This window comes from Hemitrygon akajei, chromosome 19 (genome assembly GCF_048418815.1).
Source record: "Hemitrygon akajei chromosome 19, sHemAka1.3, whole genome shotgun sequence".
Classification (NCBI taxonomy): Eukaryota; Metazoa; Chordata; class Chondrichthyes; order Myliobatiformes; family Dasyatidae; genus Hemitrygon; species Hemitrygon akajei.
This window is the reverse complement of record NC_133142.1, coordinates 8,259,814-8,281,030: the sequence shown is the minus strand read 5'-3', so window position 1 is coordinate 8,281,030 and position 21,217 is coordinate 8,259,814. Positions and strand designations below refer to the sequence as shown.

Here is a 21,217-nt window from a genome sequence, read left to right as displayed (position 1 = left end):
CCTTCCTCCCCACAAAAAAAAGAACAAAAATGGAACAGGGACATCAACGCCCAAATCACCCTCTTCTGTACACAAAAAAGGAGAAAGATCAGGCAAAAAACACATTATAAAAAAAAATAAGGCTAAAAAATCCACAGTCCAAGTCCATATCCAACACACAGAAAACCTGGACAACACTCCCCCTCTCCTCAGCAGAGTAATTTCACTAGCAATAGCAGAGCAGAGCAATTCCCCAGTGATCAAAAGGCAGTCTCCCCTCTCCATAGCACAGCGATTCCTCCATGATCAAAAGGCAGTCTCCCCTCTCCATAGCACAGCGATTCCCCCATGATCAAAAGGCAGTCTCTCCCCTCTCCATAGCACAGCGATTCCCCCACGATCAAAAGGCAGTCTCCCCTCTCCATAGCACAGCGATTCCCCCATGATAAAAAGGCAGTCTCCCCTCTCCATAGCACAGCGATTCCCCCATGATAAAAAGGCAGGCATCCATTGTTTCAATCTCCCTCGTCATTTTAATCGACAAAAATGGAAGCTTCAATTGGCAAAATGGAGCTGAACATCGGCTTGCGCCTCATCCCACAGTCTTCCTGTCAAGAGGTTCATGCACGCTGCCCCTGCCTTCCGGGATCCCCTCGGAGATTGCAGAGCGTGGAAACACCCAAACAATCTCCAAACTGCAAATCACAGACTCCAAATGTTTCAGAATCGCATTCAAGTTGAAAAAGAAATGTAAGACAAAAAAAAAGAAGTGAAATGTATGGTTTCATGATCTATCCAGAAGATATTAACTGAAGGAGTGTTGTTCGCAGGCGCTATCTTGACCAGAGGTGGTTTTTGCTACCTCACATTGGACTTCACTCTGTCAACCAAGAGGGAACCCTTCCTGCATGTTCTGCCTTCAGAAACTAGTTCCCCTTCTTCACCTACTGCACAGTGACAAGTGTTTTTTTACCCTAAAGTGTTTCCCATCCAGTTTGAATCAGAAATATAAACACAAGAGATCTGGTCAAGGTGGGGCCTGCGAACAAAGATTCTTCGGGAGGCATCTTCCAAGTAGCCAATCTTTTCTGCTTTCTACACCTTCTGCTTGTTCTTTTGGTCTTGATTGTGTTTCAGAGACTGTGCTGTGCAGTTTGGAGCTCAATTGAGTGACCTGGCACTCTTCTATTCCTGGAGAGGACCGCAAGAATGAGCTGCCTCGTGCAGAAGACCAGAGATGGGGCACGGGTTCATGATCGACTCCATTTCAAAGCGTCGAGGAAGATTGAAGCCTCAAGGTGAATGTGGAGGAGGTCAGCAGTCGTTCTCCACAGAGGGGACAGGTCGACAGCCGTCGGTAGCAAGGTGGGGTAGCCGGCCACAGGTCAGCAACGTGGCGGTCGTTCTTTGCAGATGGACTGAGTTCGAGAAGCCGCTCTCCTTGGTTCTGGTGAGGGGATGTTTTCAAAATTTTGAGATTAATGTGATTATTGGATTGTAGTTTATATTGCTCTCCTTCAGTTTTCTGTGTTTGCTTTCTTGTTGCCAATTGGCAGGTTTGGGTTTCAGTTAAGCGATGTTTTGGTTTTTGTCCAATGGAGAGGTTGGGAATTTGGGCGTCTGATGTTCTTGTTGGTGTTTTGTGTGTGGAAGAGGGGGCTGGGAGTTTGATGTTATTGGCACTGTTCCTTTTTGCGGGGGGAGGGTGTTGAAGGTTTGGTGTTATCGTCGCTGTTTTCTGCATGGGCAATATGTTAATTTTTGTGCGAGGGAGGGGGTGGGTGGGTTGGGGTTTGTGAGTTTTGTTTCTTTTTCCTTTTTATGTGGGGAGTGGGTTTGATGTCTTTTCATTCAAAGACGCCCATGGGTTTTCTGTATTTCATAACTATCTGGAAAGACGAATGTCAGAGTTGTATACATGCATACATTGACAATAAAATGAACCTTTGAACCTTTGATTCTGCAGATGCTGGAAATCCAGGGTAACACACACAAAACACTGGAGGAACTCAGCAGGTCAGGCAGCATCCATGGAAATGAAAAAAGAGTTGACATTTCAGGCTGAGATCCTTCATCAGGACTCATGAAGGATCTCAACTCGAAACTTTGGTTGTTAATTCCTCTCCTGAGATGCTGTCTGGCCCGCTGAGTTTCTTCAGTCTGAATCAAACAAGACCACCTCCTCGATCCACCCCATCCCTATTTTTATTTATCTATTTACACGTGACTCTGCGACTCTATGGCTCTCTCACCAGTTGCCTCTGAGAAAGTGGTTGAGAAGGGATGTGCAGGAAGGCAGCAATCAGTAAGGATATTCAAGACATGGTTATGAAAGTCTGTATTTTAATGTAGGTCTGTTCAATTTGTCCTTCAAGAGAAAAGTGATTCAAACTCTTTGATACACAAGTGGGGCTGAGGAACTACTGCATGCTGCAGAGGGTGACTTCAAGTAAACCATGAACCAATGAGATTGGGTTGGAATCGGCAAGGACTTCTAAGAGGACGTTAGTGAACCAGATGGGTTCGTACAACAATCCAGTGGTTTTGTGGTCACCATTATTAATACCAGCCAGATTGATTTTAATTGAAGTTGAATCCCGGAGCTGCACTGGTGAAGTCACGTCTCAGGATGAGATCATAAGAACAAGAGGCAGAAGAAAGAGACGGCCTTTCAGCCTGTTGTGTCCACTCTCTTTTAATTTGTGTCACCTATCTGCATTGACCCTCTAATCCCTTGTCCCTTAATATTAAAATCTACTTTGAACATAAAGCACTACACCATAGTTCAGGCCCTTTGCCCACAATGAAATGTATCGAATGCTGAAAGGCCTTGATAGATGGGATGTTTCCTATGGTGGGAGAGTATAAGACCAATGGACACAGCCTCAGAATAGACGGGCGTCCTTTTAGAATGGAGGTGAGGAGGAATTTCTTTAGCCAGAGAGTGGTGAATCTGTGGAATTCTTGCTACAGGCAGCTAAATCCTCATGTATATTTAAGGTAGAGGTTGATAGATTCTTGAGTGGTCAGGGTATGAAGGATATGGAAAAAAGGCAAGAAATTGGGGCTGAGAGGCAAAATGGATCAGCCATGGTGAAATGGCAGAGTAGACACGATGGGCCAAATGGCCCAATTCTGCTTCTATTTTTTATAGTCTTACATTGTGCCGACCTTTTAACCTACACCATTATCAATCTAACCCTTCCCTCCTACATAGCCCTCCATTTCTCTATCATCCATGTGCCTAGCTAACACTCTCTTAAACGTCTCTAATGTATCTGCCCTCTACCACCATCCCTGACAGTACCCACCACTATGTGTAAAAATCTTAACTCTGACATCATCACCTATTCTTTCCTCCAATCATCTTAAAGTCACTCTCCCCCACCCCCTTGTATTTGGTCTGGAATATGCTTGTAGAGTAGGCTTCCTCAGTCTTCCTGGGTGAGGAACTCCAAGGGTTTTCCATCCTCTAAGCGAAGGAATATCTTCTTAACTCTGTAGTTGTACTCTGTGTCTGTGACCCTTGCTTGTAGCACCAAGAACAGGAAGCATGATATCCTGCATCTACCCTGCCAAATCCAGCATGGTCACAGTCCATGCCACAAGGATTACCAGGTTAATTTCTGCTTTCTAGTTATGACTAGTTAAGCTTTAATGTTCTAGTTTGAGGTAGTGTATTCATTCTATAGCTCGGGTGAGGTAGCGTGGATGTTAAATCGTTGCTTCACACGTGACTTGATTTCTGCAGCCACAAACCAAACTCCGATTTTTTTTTTCCTTATGAAGAAGTGGTCACATCTGCCACGTCTCAAGCTGTGCCAGGTTTTCTTAGGGAAGTTTCAAAGCCTGGACTTGCATCCTGTGTCAGACCCTGCGTTCTGACAACAAACAGTTGTTCCACCAACACCGTCTCCACAAAATGTTTCCACAATGAAGAAGGGACAAGGAAACAAGGTAAGAGGATGGTAGAAGGGACAGTGGACTCAAAAGCCCCCATCACATTTAGAGAAATGCCAGAGGATGTCCTTTGTAAGTTGTGTGGAGGAAAGTTTGAGGGCAATGGCAGAGGTAGGTTATTTTACATTTACAGTGGTGGGTGCCTGGGATGTACTGCTGGGGGTGGTGGTAGATGTAGATACATTAGGGACATTGAGGAAACTCTTTGATAGTTTGTTCATTTGTTACGTGCAGTGTCATATGATGTGGGCAATCATGGTCTTTCCATGACCGTGATTCCTCTTGGCAAATTTTTCTACAGGAGTGATTTGCTATTGTCTGGGTGGTGCCTTTACAAGATGGATGACCCCAGCTATTATCAATACTCTTCAGAGATTGTCTGCTTGGTGTCAGTGGTCGCATAACCAGGACTTGTGGTCTGCACCGGCTGCTCATACGACCATCCACCACCTGCTCCCATGGCTTCACGTGACCCTGATCGGTGGGGGGGGGGTGGGCGTCCAAACAGATGCTACACCATGCCCAAGGGTGATCACACCACCCTAGACACATGTCTAAAAGACAATAGGAAGGTTTCTGGGCTGTGTTGGAATGAAGGGTTAGATTTATCATGGAATAGGATAGAAGATTGGCATAAACATCAGATTCAGATTTATTTATCAACCCAACATCAAAACACACAGTGAAATGCGTCATTTTTGTTATCAGCCAACACACCTGAAGATGTGCCGGGTCAGCCAGCAAGTGTTGGCACACATTCCGGTGCCAAAATAGCACACCCACAGCTCAGAACACAACGAAACAAAAAATAACAAGTGACAAAGCAACAACAGCAAAACAAACACCATTCCTCCCTGCCGCCTAGCACATGCACATGCAGTGCTCTAACCCCAGGACAGGCCATGGGTCAAATGTTCTATGTTCACTGGAACGTAAGTGTCCTCCCCCAGGTCGACATCATCATTTTGTTAATTTAGTTGGCCTCACTTGGTAGGGTACATCAGTCACATGGTTACCGGGTGGATGGACAAAATGATTCAAGGATATTATTGAAACCTCCTTGAAAAAAAATGCAACATCCCCACAGATTCTTGGGAATTCCTGGCCTATGTTGCTTCAAAATGCAGAAGGAGCATCCGGGATGGGATTGAGGCATTTCGACCAACATATACAATGCAACAACGACCAACTTCAAAGCAATTTCATTGGCTCTAAGGAACTGTGGGATAAGTGCCCTGAAAGACACTATATCAATGTAAACAACACACACAAAGTGCTGGAGGAACTCAAAAGGCCAGGCAGCATCTATGGAAAAGAGTAAACAGTTGATCCTTGATCAGGACAGGCACATCTTCTCTTCTTATCTGCCCATCCTCTTCGTCTGGTGCTTCTCCCACTTCCCTTTCTTCCATCATCTTCTGTTCTCTCCTATCAGATTCCCCCTCCTCGAGCCCTTTATCTCTTTCCTCAATCAACTTCCCAGCTCTTTTCTTCATCGGCTCCCCCTCTTCTGGTTCCACCTATCACCTGCCACCATGTACTTCTTCTTCCCCTCCCTCCACCTTCTCAGTCTGACTCCTTCCCCCTTCCTCTCCAGTCTTGGTGAAGGGTCTTGGCCCAAAATGCTGACTGTTTACTCTTTTCCATAGATGCTGCCTGGTTTGCCAAGTTCCTCTGGGACTTTGTGTGCATTGCTCTGGATTTCCAGCATCTGCAGATTTTCTCGTGTTTGTGATATAAATGTAAACCTTTCTTTCAAGGGATAAACAATGTCAGAACATAAAGCAAAGGAGCAAGAGGAGGTCACTCAGTGCATCAAGGGGGTCCACTGTTCAGTCAGAAAGATCTCAACTGGAAAGATTGACTATTCATTTCCCTCCAAAGATTCTGCCTGAGCTGTTGAGTTTCTCCAATATTTTGTGTGTTGCTCTGTTCAGTTAGTTGTTCTTGTCAGTTCATTTTTTGACATCTTGGCATCTTTGAAAAGACAATTATTAACAGAGTGAGTTACCAGGCTGTTCAGAGGATACTTAGGAGTAGTGTAGTGGTTAGCGTAATACCTTGCAATGAGCGATCACGGTTCAATTCCCACCACTGTCTGTAAGGTGTCTGAACATTATCCCCATGACCCCTTGGGATTCCCCTGGGTGCTCTGGTTTCCTCCCACGTACTAAAGATACAGTATATAGTTTAGGTTTAGTAAGCTGTGGGCATGCTGTGCTGGCGCTGGAAGTGTGGTGACACTCGCGGGCTGCCCCCAGCTCATCCTTAGACTGTATTGGTCATTGATGCAAGCAATGCATTTCACTGCATTCATCTAATTATTTAGCGATACAGCGTGGAACAGGCCCTTCTGACCCAATGAGCCGCCCACTTACAATGGCCAATTGATCTACTAACCGAGCGTGGTTGGACACCGGAGGACTCAGAGGAAACCCAGTCGTTCACAGGGAGGACGTTCCGACTCCTTAGAATTGAACTCCGAACTCCAGGCTGTAACAGTGTTGCGCTAACCGCTACGCTACTGTGGCACCATAAATGTTTTGATGTACATGTGACAAATAAAGTTAATCGTTTTAATCTTTATCTTTTCAACTGCCCTGGTGGATCAGGAATCTCAATGCCCTAACCTGGGAAAAAGATGGTAGGTTGCTTTCCTGAAATAAATTGGTGTACCGGGAGTTTTTTGACAACATAACCAAGATTAGCTGATCTTGTCCTCTTTTTGGTGGCAATGCCCTATGTCTCGTCTAATTTCCAGCGTGATCTCCATTAATATCCCATCAGGTACCAGAGTTACACTTGTCCTAAACACATCCAGCCTGAAGACTTATAATTCTTTTGAAGATCATCCGCGAGAATCATACAATTGTACATTAATCCCATGATTCTCCGTGAGAATTTCCAGTCCAGCATCAGTCCCACAATTCTCTGTGGGAATCAACAATCCTGCATCAATCCCATGATTCTCCATGAGAAATGCTATCTAATCCCATTTTATACCCCCCCCCAACATTCCCATCAGCTCCCTCCAGATTCCACCACACATCTCCAAACTAGGGGAGAAGCTGTCAGTGCTCACCTGGTTCCCTGAGCTCTAAGCTCCATGTCCTCAGGTTCCCTCAGCAACTAAAATTGCTTCAATCTCTGTCAGTATCCTCCCGGAATGAGCACATCATCCTGTCACAGGTAGGGAATTCTGATCCTCCGTGTGAGGAAATTTCTCATCGTGATTAGCTAGCTCCGGATGAACACTGAGTCACAGCTCATAAACAGGTCCTAAAATAAGATTCTTCTGATTCTGGAAACCCAAAACCACGTACATAAAATGCTGGAGGAACTCAGCAGGTCAGGCAGCATCTATGGAGGGGGACAAACAGTTGATGTTTCATGCCAAGACCCTTCATCAGGACTGGAAAAGAGGGGGAGGGAGAAGCCAGAATAAGAAGCTGGGAAGGGGAATGAGTACAAGTTGGAAGACCATAATACCATAAACATAGGAGCAGAATTAGACCATCGAGTCTGCTCTGTCATTCCATCATGCCTGATTTACTACCCTCCTCAACCCTATTCTCCTGCCTTCTCCCTGTATCTGATCAAGAACCTATCAAACTACAGTTTAAATATATCCAATTACTTGGTCTCCACAGCCATATCTGGTAATAAATTCCACAGATTTACCACCCTCTCAATAAAGAAGGTGATAGGTGAGGCCAGGCAAGGGCAAAGTAGTTGGGCAGGAGAGGGAGGGAGGAATTAAGTGAGAAGCTGGGTGGCGATAGAAGGAAAAGATAAAGGGTTGAAGAAGAACAATCTGATAGTAGAGGAATAGTGCAGACTAATTTCTAAAAAGGAAGAAAATCCAAAAATCTGAGGTGCAGATAGGCATGGGAGTCCTTGTGCAGAACCCCCTAAAGGTTAACTTGCAGGTAGAGTCAGTGGTGAGGAAGGCAAATGCAATATTAGCATTCATTTCAAGAGGTCCAGAATACAAGAGCAGGGATGTGATGCTGAGGTCTTACAAGGCACTGGTGAGGTCTCACGTTGAGTATTGTGAACAGTTTTGGGCTCCTCATCTAAGAAAAGATGTGCTGGCTTTGGAAAGGGTTCAGGGGACATTCACAAGGATAATTCCGGGAATGAAAGGGTTATCATACGAGGACCATTTGATAGCTCTGGGTCTGTACTCACTGGAATTTAGAAAGGTGAGGGGGGGATCTCACTGAAATCTTCCAAATATTGAAAAGCCTGGACAGAGTGCATGTGGAAAGGATGTTTCCCATGGTGAGGGAGTCTAGGACAAGAGGGCAGAGCCTCAGGATAGAGGGGTGTCTATTTAAAACAGAGATGCAGAGAAATTTCTTTAGCCAGAGATAGTGACTTTGTAGAATTTATTACCATAGGCAGCTGTGGAGGCCAGGTTGTTGGGTGTATTTAAGGCAGAGCATGATGGGTTCTTGATTGGACATGGCATCAAAGGTTATGGGGAGAAGGCTGGGCAGTGGGGTTGAGGAGGAAAAGAAAAGGATCAGCCATGATTGAATGATGGAGAAGACTCAATGTGCCAAATGGGCTAATTCTGCTCTTACGCCTTATGGTCTTATTATGGAAAGTGAACCATGGGAAAAAGGGAAGAGGAGGGGCACAAAAGGGAGGTGATGGACAGATGTGGAAAAGGGATAAGAGGAGAGCCAGAATGGGGAATGGAAAAAGAGAGTAGAGGGAAAGGAGTGACATTACTATAAATTAGAGAAATTGATAAGCATGCCATCAGGTAGGAGGCTACCCAGATGGAGTATGATGTGTTTTGGCCACCACCTCAATGCCAAAACTCAATCCTACATTAATCCTATTTTATTCTCCCCACGTTCCCATCAAACCACCCCCCATCAGATTCTACCACTCAATTATATTGAACCTAATGATTGTGGATTTCAGGAAGGATAAGTCAAGAGAACGCACACCTCTACACGTGGAGGGGTCAGCTGTACAAAGCGTGAGCAGCTTCAAGTTCCTGGCTGCCAACATTAAAAAGATTAACTTTATTTGTCGCATGTACATCAAATAGATCCTGTCCTGGGCCCAACACATTGATGAAATAACAAAGACAGTGGTTCTACTTCATTAGGAATTTGAGAGAACTCTTTCAAACCTCTACAGACGTACAGCAGCGAGCATTCTGACTGGTCGCATCGCCAACTGGTAAGGAGGCTCCAATGCACAGAATCGCAAGAGGCTGCAGTGAGTTGTTGACTCAGCCATCTCTGTCACGGGCACAACCCCACCAGCCTTCAAGGTCATCTTCAAGAGAAGGTGTCTACTACAAGGACTCTCTTCATCCAGGGCATGCCCTATTATCATGACCAACATCAGGGAGGAGGTGCAGGAGCCTGAAGACCCAAACTCAATGATTCAGAAACAGCTTCTTTTCTGTTATCACATTTCTGAACCCAAAAACACTGCAACATTATTCCTTTCATTTGCACTATTTACTAATTTTATTTGGGTAGCGGGGTAGAGATACATTCCCACCAAAGGAGGTGTAAGGTGCTCCTTCCCTCTATTAGCCAGCAGGTCACCCTTGGACAAGGTGTAGTATCTGCTTGGCCCTCCCGTTCAGGGTCACGTGAAGACGCGAGCAGATGATGGATGGTCGTATCAGCAGACAAGGCGTATCACAAGTCCTAGTTATGCAACCACTGACGGCAGTCAGGCAATCTCTGGAGAGTATTGATAATGGCTCGGGTCACCCATCTTGTAAAGACACTGGCTAGAAGAAGGCAATGGCAAACCATTTTTGTAGAAAAATTTGCCAAGAGCAATCCTGGTCTTGAGACCATGTTTGCCTACGTCATACCAGGCGGCACATGATGACGATGATTACTAATTTTATAATTTATAGTAACTTTATGTCTTTGTTCTGCACTGCTGCTGCAATCCAACATATTTCATATCAAGTAAGGCAGCGGTAATAAACTTGATTCTGATCCTGTTCACCTCTAGCTAGGGGAAATTTACAATGACCAATTCATCTGCCAACTTGAACATTTTGAGTTATAGAGTCATAGAATAGAAACAGGCAATTTGGCCCACTGTATCTATGCCAATCTCTTTGCCCATCTAAACTAATCCTATTTGCACCCATCAGGACAGTATCCTTCTGTGTCTTCTTGATGTATGGGTCTGTCTAAATACCTCAGCATAGTCATTGTATCTGACTGCACCAACTCCTCCGGAGTGGGGTGCAAATAACAACGACTTCCTGTGTAGAAAACCTACCCATCAGATTCCCCTTTACATCTCTACCCTCTCACCTTAATGTCTTTTGTTTTGACATCTCGACCATGGGAAAAGGGTTCTGATCATCTACCCTATCTACGCCAGTCATAGAGGCAACACCTCAGCATCCTTCCCTCTGAACAAGGCTAGCCTATCCAATCTCTTTGAAGTCCTCCAATCCAGGAAATGTCTCAGGGAACTGGGAGGAAGCCTGCAAACTCCACAAAGACAGCATCTGAGGTCGGGATTGTTCCCGGGTCATTGGAGCTCTGCTAACTGCATCATCTCTAACTACACACAAGTTTTCAGCAGATCTGGCAGCATCTGTGGAGAGGAATAAACAGTCAATGCTTCAGGCCGAGACGTTTCATTCATCAGGATACCTTGGCCTGAAACGTTGTCTCTTTATTCCCCTCCATAGATGCTGCCTGACCTGCTGAGTTCCTCCAGCATTGTGTGTGTGTGTGTGTGTGTGTGTGTTGCTCTGGACTTCCAGCATCTGAGAACTTCTTGTGTTTATATAGAGTTTTTTTTCTGTTTTCTGAATAAACATCAACTGTTCATTCCCCTCCATAGATGCTGCTCGACCTGCTGAGTTCCTCCAGCATCTTGTATGTGTTACGATTTTCCTTTTTTTATTTTAATAAATAGTTATAACTTTGGGAAGTTATAGAATCACTTCTTTGCTTCAGCAAATAACCTCTATTATACTCTGTAAACGCTATGCGATTCCTCTGAAGAGAGGGATATAATTAAGAACTGGTCGTGGTTATCCATGGACAGGGATTTATTCCATAGTTTGGATACAGATTTGTATAAATCCCACCTGAAACAAAAAAGACAATGCCACAATGTATTTCTTTGAATATTATTGGTTGCATTTCATGAGGCAGGACTCCCTGCTGCCTGTCCGAGCGAGAATGGGCTGGGACAAAACTTGCATGCGATCCCATTGAACAAGAAGGCTGCAGAGGGATTGAGAGAGCGTGGAGCGGACGGGGGAACTCGGGATTTTCGTGTGAGCCTTTGTGTGTGTGTGTCTGCAGTCGCATTGTTACGGCGACATGGATTTGAACTGAGCGCGAAGTCGCTGGGTTTGTAGCCTTCGGAGAACCTCGGGAATTGCACTTTTAACTCAAAAGCAGGTAATGTGAGCCACGGGTTTCGGAATTAGCTCTTTTGGGGCGTTTTGAACACAAACTTGCAAGTGATAATGAAACTGGTTACCCATTCCAAGGATGGAGCTGTTCTTTACTTGAATTCTAACAGCCCTTTAATCGGATATAATTGAACCCCCTCTGGGTATCTCCCCCCCCCCACCCCAACCCAACTCCAATTTTGTACGTTTGAACAGCTTAGTTAACTTTCCTTCTGAGTTGGAAACTCTCGTTGCTTTGTTTTAGAAGGCTGATTTCTGAAGAAACGCGCAGACAAGATCATTGTTAAAAGTCTAAGAGCGGAAAACTAACTGTTGGAGGAACTCAGCGGGTCGAGCAGCGTCGGTGGCTGGGGTCGAAAACCCGCACCTGACGTCTCGACCAGTCCTTCTTCCCTTCCAGACGCCGCTCGACACGCTGAATTCCTCCAGCAGATTGCTTTTTGCTCCAGATCTCAGCCTCTGTTTACTCTCATGTCTCCCCCCTTTTTAAAAAAAAATCAAAGGACTGTCTCTCTATGATTAGAGAGATGAACAAACTGGGCTTGGGGAAAGGGCGATTAAACTGACCACAGCCTAGTCCGTCCACCGGTGCTCCAAGCGAGTCCCCTCTGCTCGGACATTCACAGCGACCAGGCTGAGAGAGTGCCACACTGCCGTTAAACCCACTGTCCTCTCACCTCTCCGTTGAATGTCACCGTTTCAACGTTGTATCGCGCAATCGACGCCACTTAAAAGGATAACTCCGCGTTTTCTGATGTTCTTACTAATACAGCTTTGGATTAGTTTAATGTGAGATCAAAGATTAACTTCATCCGTCCTGCACATTTACATGGATTGGGAATGTGCTGTGGTCAGAAACATGCAACAAAAGAAAACCAATTTACAGGAATTATAAATAATTATATAAAATAAAGTTAGAGATTAAAGGACGGATGTGAAATGAAATGTACATAAATACTATTATGTACTTAACTATAAAATTATATTTTGAAAGTGGTTTAAGTTTCTATCTAGCGTGCAGTGGAATAGGTGGGGGGGGGGTGCGGTGGGGTTGATCAGATTAATTGCCTGGAGGAAGAAATTTATAAAATGGCGCGAAGTTTATCGCTTTATGGTTTCGAAATATTATAAAAGGCGCTGTGTAAACGTAGATGATCGCTAATCGTTATAATGCACTGCGGAACATACTTAAAAGTTTTAAAACTTGATGCAATATATTTTTGACCATAGCAATCATCTATTGCGGCGAATCCTATCTCCCGTTCTGTGTTAGTTTGATATTAGTTGCATATCTAACGTAGAAGCCTTAGATGATCTGAAGGATGTAAAGAAGCCTAGGGCAAGTGCCCCGGGATAGACTACCTGTCCCATCCCAGCGTCTGACCCGGTCCTGCCGAAGCGTCTCGGCCCGAAACGTCGACTCTACAGGTTTCCATAGATGCTGCCTGGTCTGCTGACTTCCTCCAACATTTTGTGTGTGTTGTTCGGGTTTAACATACCTCCGATTTCAACTTCACCATCACAACCACCCCTCCCGCTAAAAAAAACCCCGCAGTTACACCGAAGGGAAAGTGGAGGAGGTGGGACAGGGCGCTTGAGAAAGGACAGGTGATAGTGCATTTCACTTCCAGCCCGCGGGGATTTTGGGCAGGGGACGTTCTCCGCCCGCCTTGTCAGTCGGTAAGATCCCAGCCCACTTCAAAGCCACGCTCCCATACACCCTCTGAGTCTCAGGAGCCTCCAGAAAACTGTCACCCTCGGTCTGGCATGTAGTGAGGGGTTTTTGAACAGCAAGGTGTTGTCACTGGCACCCTGGGCTGTACCATGATTGACACCACCCGGGGTAATGGTTGCCATAAGACCATAAGATAAAAGAGCAGAAATAGGCCATTCAGCCTATAGAGTCTGCTCCCCATTCAATCATGGGCTGATCCAATTCTTCCAGTCATCCCCATTCCCGCCTTCTCTCCATACCCTTTGATGTCCTGGTTAATCAAGAACCTATCTATCTCTGCCTTAAACACACCCAATGACTTGGCCTCCACAGCCACTCATGGCAACAAATTCCACAGATTTACCACCCTCTGACTAAAATAATTTCTCTGCATCTCAGTTCTAAATGGACGTCCTTCAATCCTGAAGTCGTGCCCTCTTGTCCTAGAATCTCCTACCATGGGAAATAACTTTGCCATATCAAATCTGTTCAGGCCTTTTAACATTCGGAATGTTTCTATGGGATCCCCTCTCATTCTCCTGAACTCTAGGGAATACAAGGCCCAAAGCTCCAGGCCCAAGAGCTGCCAGACGTTCCTCATACAGTAACCCTTTCATTCTTGTGAATCTTCTCTGAACCCTCTTCGCCTTCTTCACAACCGACTCAACCTGGAGGTTAACCTCTAGGGTATCCTGCACAAGGACTCTCATCCCTTTGCATCTCTGCATTTTGAATTATCTCCCCATCTAAATAATAATCTGCCCTTTTATTTCTTCCACCAAAGTGCATGACCATACACTTTCCAACATTGTGTTTCATTTGCCACTTCTTTGCCCATTCCCCTAAACTATCTAAGTCTCTCTGTAGGCTCTCTGTTTCCTCAACACTACTCATTCCTCCACCTATCTTTGTATCATTGGCAAATTTAGCCACAAATCCATTAATGCTGTCGTCCAAATCTTTGACATACATCGTAAAAAGCAGCGGTTCCAACACCGACCCCTATGGAACTCCACTGGTAACTGGCAGCCAGCCAGAATAGGATCCCTTTATTCCCACTCTCTGTTTTCTGCCGACCAGCCAATAGTCCAAGCATGCTAGTAACTTCCCTTAATTCCACGGGATCTTATCTTGCTAAGCAGCCTCATGTGCGGCACCTTGTCAAATGCCTTCTGAAAATCCAAAGTACACCACGTCTACTGCATCTCCTTTGTCTACCCTGCTTGTAATTTCCTCAAAGGATTGCAGTAGGTTTGTCAGGCAGGATTTTCCTTTCAGGAAACCATGCTGGCTTTGGCCTATCTTGTAATGTGCCTCTAGATACTCTGTAATCTCATCTCTAACAATCAATTCCAACAACTTCCCAACCATTGATATCTGGCTAACAGGTCTATAATTTCCTTTCTGCAGCCTCCCACCCTTCTTAAATAGCAGAGTAACATTAGCAATTTTCCAGTCATCCAGTACAACGCCAGAATCTATCGATTATTGAAAGATCATCGTTAATGCCTCCTCGTCCAGCTACTTCGTTCAGAACCCAAGGGCGTGTTCCATCAGGTCCAGGAGATTTATCCACTCTCAAACCATTAAGCTTTCTGAGCACCTTCTCATTTGTAATTTTCACTGCACAAACTTAACTTCCCTGACACTCTTGAATGTTTGGAATACTGCAGACGTCTTCCACTGTGAAGACTGATGCAAAATATGCATTCAGTTCCTCTGCCATCTCTGCATCTCTCATTACAATATCTCCAGCATCATTTTCCGTTGGTCCTATATCTACCCTCGACTCTCTTTAACCCTTTATATACTTAAAAAAAGCTTTTAATATCCCCTTTGATATTAGTCGCCAGCTTCCTTTCATAATTCATCTTTTCCTTCCTGATGACCCTCTTAGTTTCCTTCTGCAAGTTTTTAAAATGTTCCCAATCCTCTATCTCCCCACTAGCTCTCTTTTGCTTTTACTTTGCCGCGAGAAATCAGAGCATTTTCAGCAATGGATCCTTATCGTTTTTCCAGTCACGTCCCAGACTGGGATGTGAACTTGCAGCCTTTCAGCACGGAGTAGCAAGCGTTACCAGCTGCGTCACTACTATGAACATGGTGGTACTATTGGTTGTGCCAGGTTTAAGAAGTCAATGAATGGTGGGTAAAGGCTCTGGAGGAAGTGCCGTGTGTCTTATTATGCCACATTGAATGAGTCAATGTGATATGCCATGGGAACTATGATTAGCAGAAGATGCTTGGCATGTTGGTGAGACCCAACTTAAATTGGATGCCACTTTGTTGAACACTTTCGCTCTGTACGCAGCATGGAAGATTTCCCCATAGCCAAATATTTTAGTTCTAGTCCCCATCCTGATTCCCATTCTGACATGGCATTTCTACGATGAGGCCACTCAGGGTGGAGGAACAATACCTCATTCCATATGGGCAGCCTCCAACCTGATGGCATGAACATCAATTTCTCCGACTTCTAGTAATTTTACATATTCCCCCCCCCACTTTCTTTTGCCATCGCCCATTCCTGCTCCCCTCTTACCCCTTCTCTTCTCCTCACCTACCCATCAGCTTCCTCTGGTGCCCCTTCTCCTTCTCTTTCTCCCATGGTCCACTCTCCTCTCCTATCAGATTCCTTCTCCAGCCCTTTACCTTTTCCACCTACCACCTCCCAGGTTCTCACTTCATACCTCTCCCCCACCCACCTACCTGCCCTCTAACATGGCTCAAACCTACCACCTAACAGCTTGTCCTCCTCCCCCTCACCTCCTGTTCTGGCTTCTTCCTCCTTCCTTTCCAGACCTGATGAAGGGTCTCAGCCCGAAACATCGACTGCTTTTTCCCTTTTCCATCGATGCTGCCTGACCTGCTGAGTTCCTCCAGTGTTTTGTGTGCGTGTCACTTGTCACTGAAGAAATGACTGATGTTTAAACAGTTGGATTGCTTTCATGTTAGAGGCGGACAGGTGCAAGAAAATTGAAGCAATGATTAGCCCATCTCCATCCTGTGAACTGCACTGTAACCATGCTTGTAACTGGTACATGCTTGACATATTTTCCCTTGGGTTTGAGAATCCGCACAAAAGCAAACATGTCAAAGGGGCAGATTATAAACTGGTTCCCGTTCCTTTGATCGTACTCTCCAACATCCTGACAGTGACATATGCACACAGCCACTCGGAAGTACTGGAGCACACACTATGGCTGGTGGCAATGGGTAGATGGTGTCATCTACCTGATAAAAGTTCTTCCCTCACCTGCCCACCTCACCTGGATCCAACTATCAGCCAGCTCTTCAAGATTGTTTAATGTCATTTCCTGTACACAGGTGTAAGAATGAAACAATTGCTAAACTGGATCTGATGTAGCACAAAATAGCCCCACAAACAATAAAGAACACAATAATAATAATAATTAAAGAACACACACACACACACACACACACACACACACACACACACACACACACACACACACACACACACACACACACACACACACACACACACACACACACACACACACACACACACACACACACACACACACACACACACACACACACCACTCCTGATGAGTTATTAACTTCAAACTTTCTGTATAATCACTCAAAGAGTTGAACTGCATGTGCATGTAACGAGAGCTGTATAACTCATCTCCTTCTACCTTAGGCCACAAACTTATCAATCGCCCCTTGTAGTTACCATAATTTGCAGATTTTATTATGTAATGCATTACAATTTCCTGACATATGCCAGTGATATTAAACCTGATCCTGATTCTGATTCTCGTTCTCCCTGCCCCAACACCCAACCCTGCTCCCTCAATTATCAGTGCTTTACCTCTCTATTCATTCCCCGAACGTGAGTATTGGTCGAGTCACCATTCACTGCTCATTCCTATTTGTCCAGTTCAAATGGCCCATTGGATTGACAGGGTCGGCGGTCTCAGAAACTGGCGTCTTGGCCCACCATAACCAGACTAGCTGCTAGGTGTCTCATCTCTGTTCCTGCGACTATGGAATCTCCTCTTCACCTCTGTCCTCTTCTGAGCCACAGTGCCAGACTCAGTACCAGTCTTTGAGTAGGCTGTCCCCCTCAACAGTAAAGCGGTATCCTTATTTTTAGGAGAGAATGGCCACAGGGGTACTCTGCAGAGAGTGGTGCGGACAGCCCAGTGCATCTTTAGATGTGAACTTCCCACTATTCAGGGCATTTACAAAGACACGTGTGTAAAAAAGGTCCGAATGGGGACCCGAGTTACCCCAACCACAAACTGTTCCAGCTGCTACCATCTGGAAAACGGTACCACAGCATTAAAGCCAGGACCAACAGGCTCCGGGACAGCTTCTTCCACCAGGCCATCAGACTGATTAATTCACACTGATACAATTGTACTTCTATTGTATATTGACTCTCCTGTTATACAAAATATTTATTTATTACAAATTACTATAAATTGCACATTTAGACAGAGACGTAAGGTAAAGCTTTTTTTACTGCTCAAGTATATGAAGGATGTAAGAAATCAATTCAATTCAAAACTCTGCACCTATTTCCCATCCTTCTACTGACAGTCACCCAGTTACCTGCCTCCTGCAACCCAGGGGTGACTACCTATAGCTCCTGTCTATCATTTCCTCAGTCTCCCGTATGAGCTGAAGGCCATCGAGCTGCACCTCCAGTTCCTTAACACCCTCTCTGAGGAGCTGCAGCTCGGCGCTCCTGTTGCTGATGTGGTTGTCCGTGAGGCTGTAGGTAACCCTGACCTACCACATCTCACACACAGCAGTCTAGAGTTTACAGAGAATGGCGAGACATAAAAATCGAAAGAATAAACCCAATTAGTGGCAGTTCTGTGGGCAAAAATAGCTTTTTAATGAAAGAGGACAGAGGAGAATGGCCAGGCTGGTTCAAGCTGACGGGGAGGTGACAATAGCTCAAATAAATGCACATTACAGCAGTGGTGTGAGCACAGAACACTCAAACCTTGGATGGGCTACAGCAGCAGAAGACCACAAACATACACAAAGTGGCCACCTTTAGGTGCAGGAGTATCTAATAAAGTGACCACTGAATGAATATACCTCTTATAATTTTGTTTCTCTCAGTCAGGACCCCCTCAGTCTCATCTGCCCTGTCTGCCCTCATAGCTCTCCAAAGCAATCACCTGCTTCCTGTGGTGTAGTAACCACAACTGTGCACAATATTCCAACTGTCGACTGTGATATAAAGCTGTATCGTGACCTCTCTGTTCTTAAATTCTACACCCAGCTAAAGAAGGCAAATACCCCTTTGTCTTTGGCACCACCTTGTCAACCTGTGCTGTGGCCTTGAGGATCCTTGTTGGTGGGCACTAGACTCCTCTGTACCCCTCCCTCGTACCACCACGGTGTACCTTTATCCACAACACATGATAAAATCGGCCAAAGTCAGCATGGTTTCCTTAAGAATTCCTGCTGGAATTCTTTGAGGAAGTAACAGATAGGGAAGGTAAAGGAAAGTCAGTGGATGTTGTTCACTTGTATTTTCCGAAGGCCTTTGACAAGGTGTCGCATGTGAGGCTGCTTTACAAGAACCCCTGGTAATAACGGAAAGCTACTAACATGGATAGGAGTTTGGTTGACGGGTAGAAGACAAAGAGTGGGAATAAAATGGGCCTATTCTTGCTGCTGGTGACTAGTGGGGTTCCATCGGGGTCAGTGTCGGGACCACTACTTTTCAAGTTATATGTTAATCATCTGGATGGTGGAGCTGATTGCTTTTTGGCTAAGACGTTGGATGGTGCAGAGGCGGCTGGAGGGGCAGGCAGTGTTGGCGAAGCTCAGAGTCTGCAGAAGGATTTGGATAGAGAGTGGCACGGTAGTGTTGTGGTTAGCCCAACGCCTTAGAGCACCAAAGATCCAGATTGAATTCCTGCCCCTGTCTGTAAGGAGTTTGTACGTTGTCCCCATGGCTGCTTTGGTTCCCACTGGGTGCTCCTGTTTCCTCTCACGTTCCAAAGGTGTAAGTAGGTTAATTGGTCACGTGGTTGTAATTGGGCGGTGCGGGCTCTTTGGGCCGGAAGGGCCTGTTACTATGCTGTATCTGTAAATAAGAAATAAAACAGATTGGGAGAATGGCAAAGAAGTGTCGGATGTTGTTATGAACATATGTAGGGAAATGTTGTTATGAACTTTGGTGGATGGAATAAAGGTGCAGATTAGTTTCTAAACAGGAAGAAAGTTCAGAAATTGGAGGTGCAAAGGGACTTGGGAGTCCTAGTGCAGGGTTCCCTAAAGGTTAATTTGCAGGTTGAGTCAGTAGTAAGGAAGGTGAATACAATAATAACATTGATTTCCAGAGGACTAGGATAATAAAAGCAAGGATGTAATGCTGAGGCTTTATAAGACATTGGTCAGACCACATCTGGAGTATTGTGAGTAGTCTTGGCCTTTTATTGTGCTGGCATTGGAAAGAGTCCAGAGTTGGGATTGACCCTGGCGAGGGGGAAAACAAGTTCAGATAGGGGACTCAATAATGAAGGGAACAGACAGGAGATTCTGTGGATGTAAACGGGGCACCCGGATGGTATGTTGCCTCCCAGATGCCAGGATCAGAGACGTCTCAGATCGCTTCCACAACATATTGGAGAGGGAGGGAGAGCAGCCAGATGTCTTGGTACATATAGGTACCAATGACAAAGGAAGGAAAAGAGATTTTAGAGAGCTAGGCAGAAAGCTGAGAAGCAGAACCTCCAGGGTAGTAATTTCTGGATTACTACCACTGGCAGGGATGTCAGCAGAGCAGCAATGGCATTCGTTTCTGGGGAAAATGAGGAAGGTGCAGGACATGTGTATTTTAAAATTGAAGAAATACTCAAATGGAAAAATAGTACAACCGTGACTGACAAGGGAAGCCAAAGCTAATGTCAAAGCAAAAGAGAGGGCTTACAGCAAAGGAAAAATTAGTGGGAAGATAGAGGATTGGGAAGTTTTTAAAAACCTACAGAGAGTATCTAAAAAATCATTAGAAGGAAAAAAATGAAATATGAAAGCAAGCTAGCAAATAATATCAAAGTGGATAGTAAAAGCTTTTTCAAGTATGTAAAAAAAAAGATGAGAGTGGATAAAGGACCGCTAGAAATTGAGGCAGGAGAAATAATAACAGGGGACAAGGAGATGGCTGCTGAACTAAATGAATATTTTTCAACAGTCTTCACTGTGGAAGACAGTCATAGCGTTCCAGATGTTGCAGTGTGTGAAGGAAGAGAAGTGGGTGCAGCTACTAATACAAGGAAGAAGGTGCTCAAAAAGCTGAAAGACCTAAAGGTACATAAGTCACCCAAACCAGATAAACTGCACCCTAGGGTTCTGAAAGAGGTAGCATTAAAGATTGTGGCGGCATTAGAAATGATCTTTCAAAAATCATTGGACTCTGGCATGGTGCCAGAGGACTGGAAAATTGCAAATGTCACTCCACTCTTTAAGAAAGGAGGAAGGCAACAGAAAGGAAATTATAGACCAGTTAGCCTGACCTCAGCTGGGAAGATGTTAGAGCCAATTGTTAAGAATGAGGTGATGGAGTATTTGGTGACACAGGACAGGATAGGACAAAATCAGCATGGTTTCCTTAAGGGAAAATTCTGCCTGACAAACCTGTTGGAATTCTTTGAGAAGATTACAAGTTGGATAGATAAAGGGGATGCAATGAATGTTGTATATTTGGACTTTCAGAGGGCCTTACACAAGGTGCCACACATGAGGCTGCTTACCAAGTTAAGAGCCCATGGTATTAAAGGAAAGTTACTAACATGGTTAGAGCATTGGCTGATTGGTAGGAGGCAGTGAGTGGGAATAAAAGGTGGCTGCCAGTGACTAGTGGTGTTCTGCAGGGGTCAGTGTTGGGACCGCTTCTTATTATGCTGTATATTGACAATTTAGCCAATGGAATAGTTGGCTTTGTTGCCAAATTTGCAGATGATACGAAGATTGGAGAAGGGCAAGTAGTGTTGGGGAAACAGGTAGGATGCAGGAGGACTTAGACAGATGAGAAGAATGGACAAGAAAGTGGCAAATGAATTCTAATGTTGGAGAATGCATGGTCATGCACTTTGGTAGTAAAAATAAACGTACAGACTATTTTCTAA

The 21,217-nt window shown here is 44.9% G+C and overlaps 1 protein-coding gene across 1 annotated transcript in view; it reads left to right on the top strand.

The window, feature by feature from the left end:
- The first annotated feature begins 11,204 nt into the window (after positions 1-11,204).
- The window catches only part of col7a1 (collagen, type VII, alpha 1), a 325,194-nt gene continuing 315,181 nt past the window's right edge, over positions 11,205-21,217 (top strand). The window contains exon 1 of the mRNA XM_073072948.1: positions 11,205-11,363. The gene's annotated coding sequence lies outside the window, so the exon portion shown is untranslated. The remainder of the gene's footprint in view (positions 11,364-21,217) is intronic.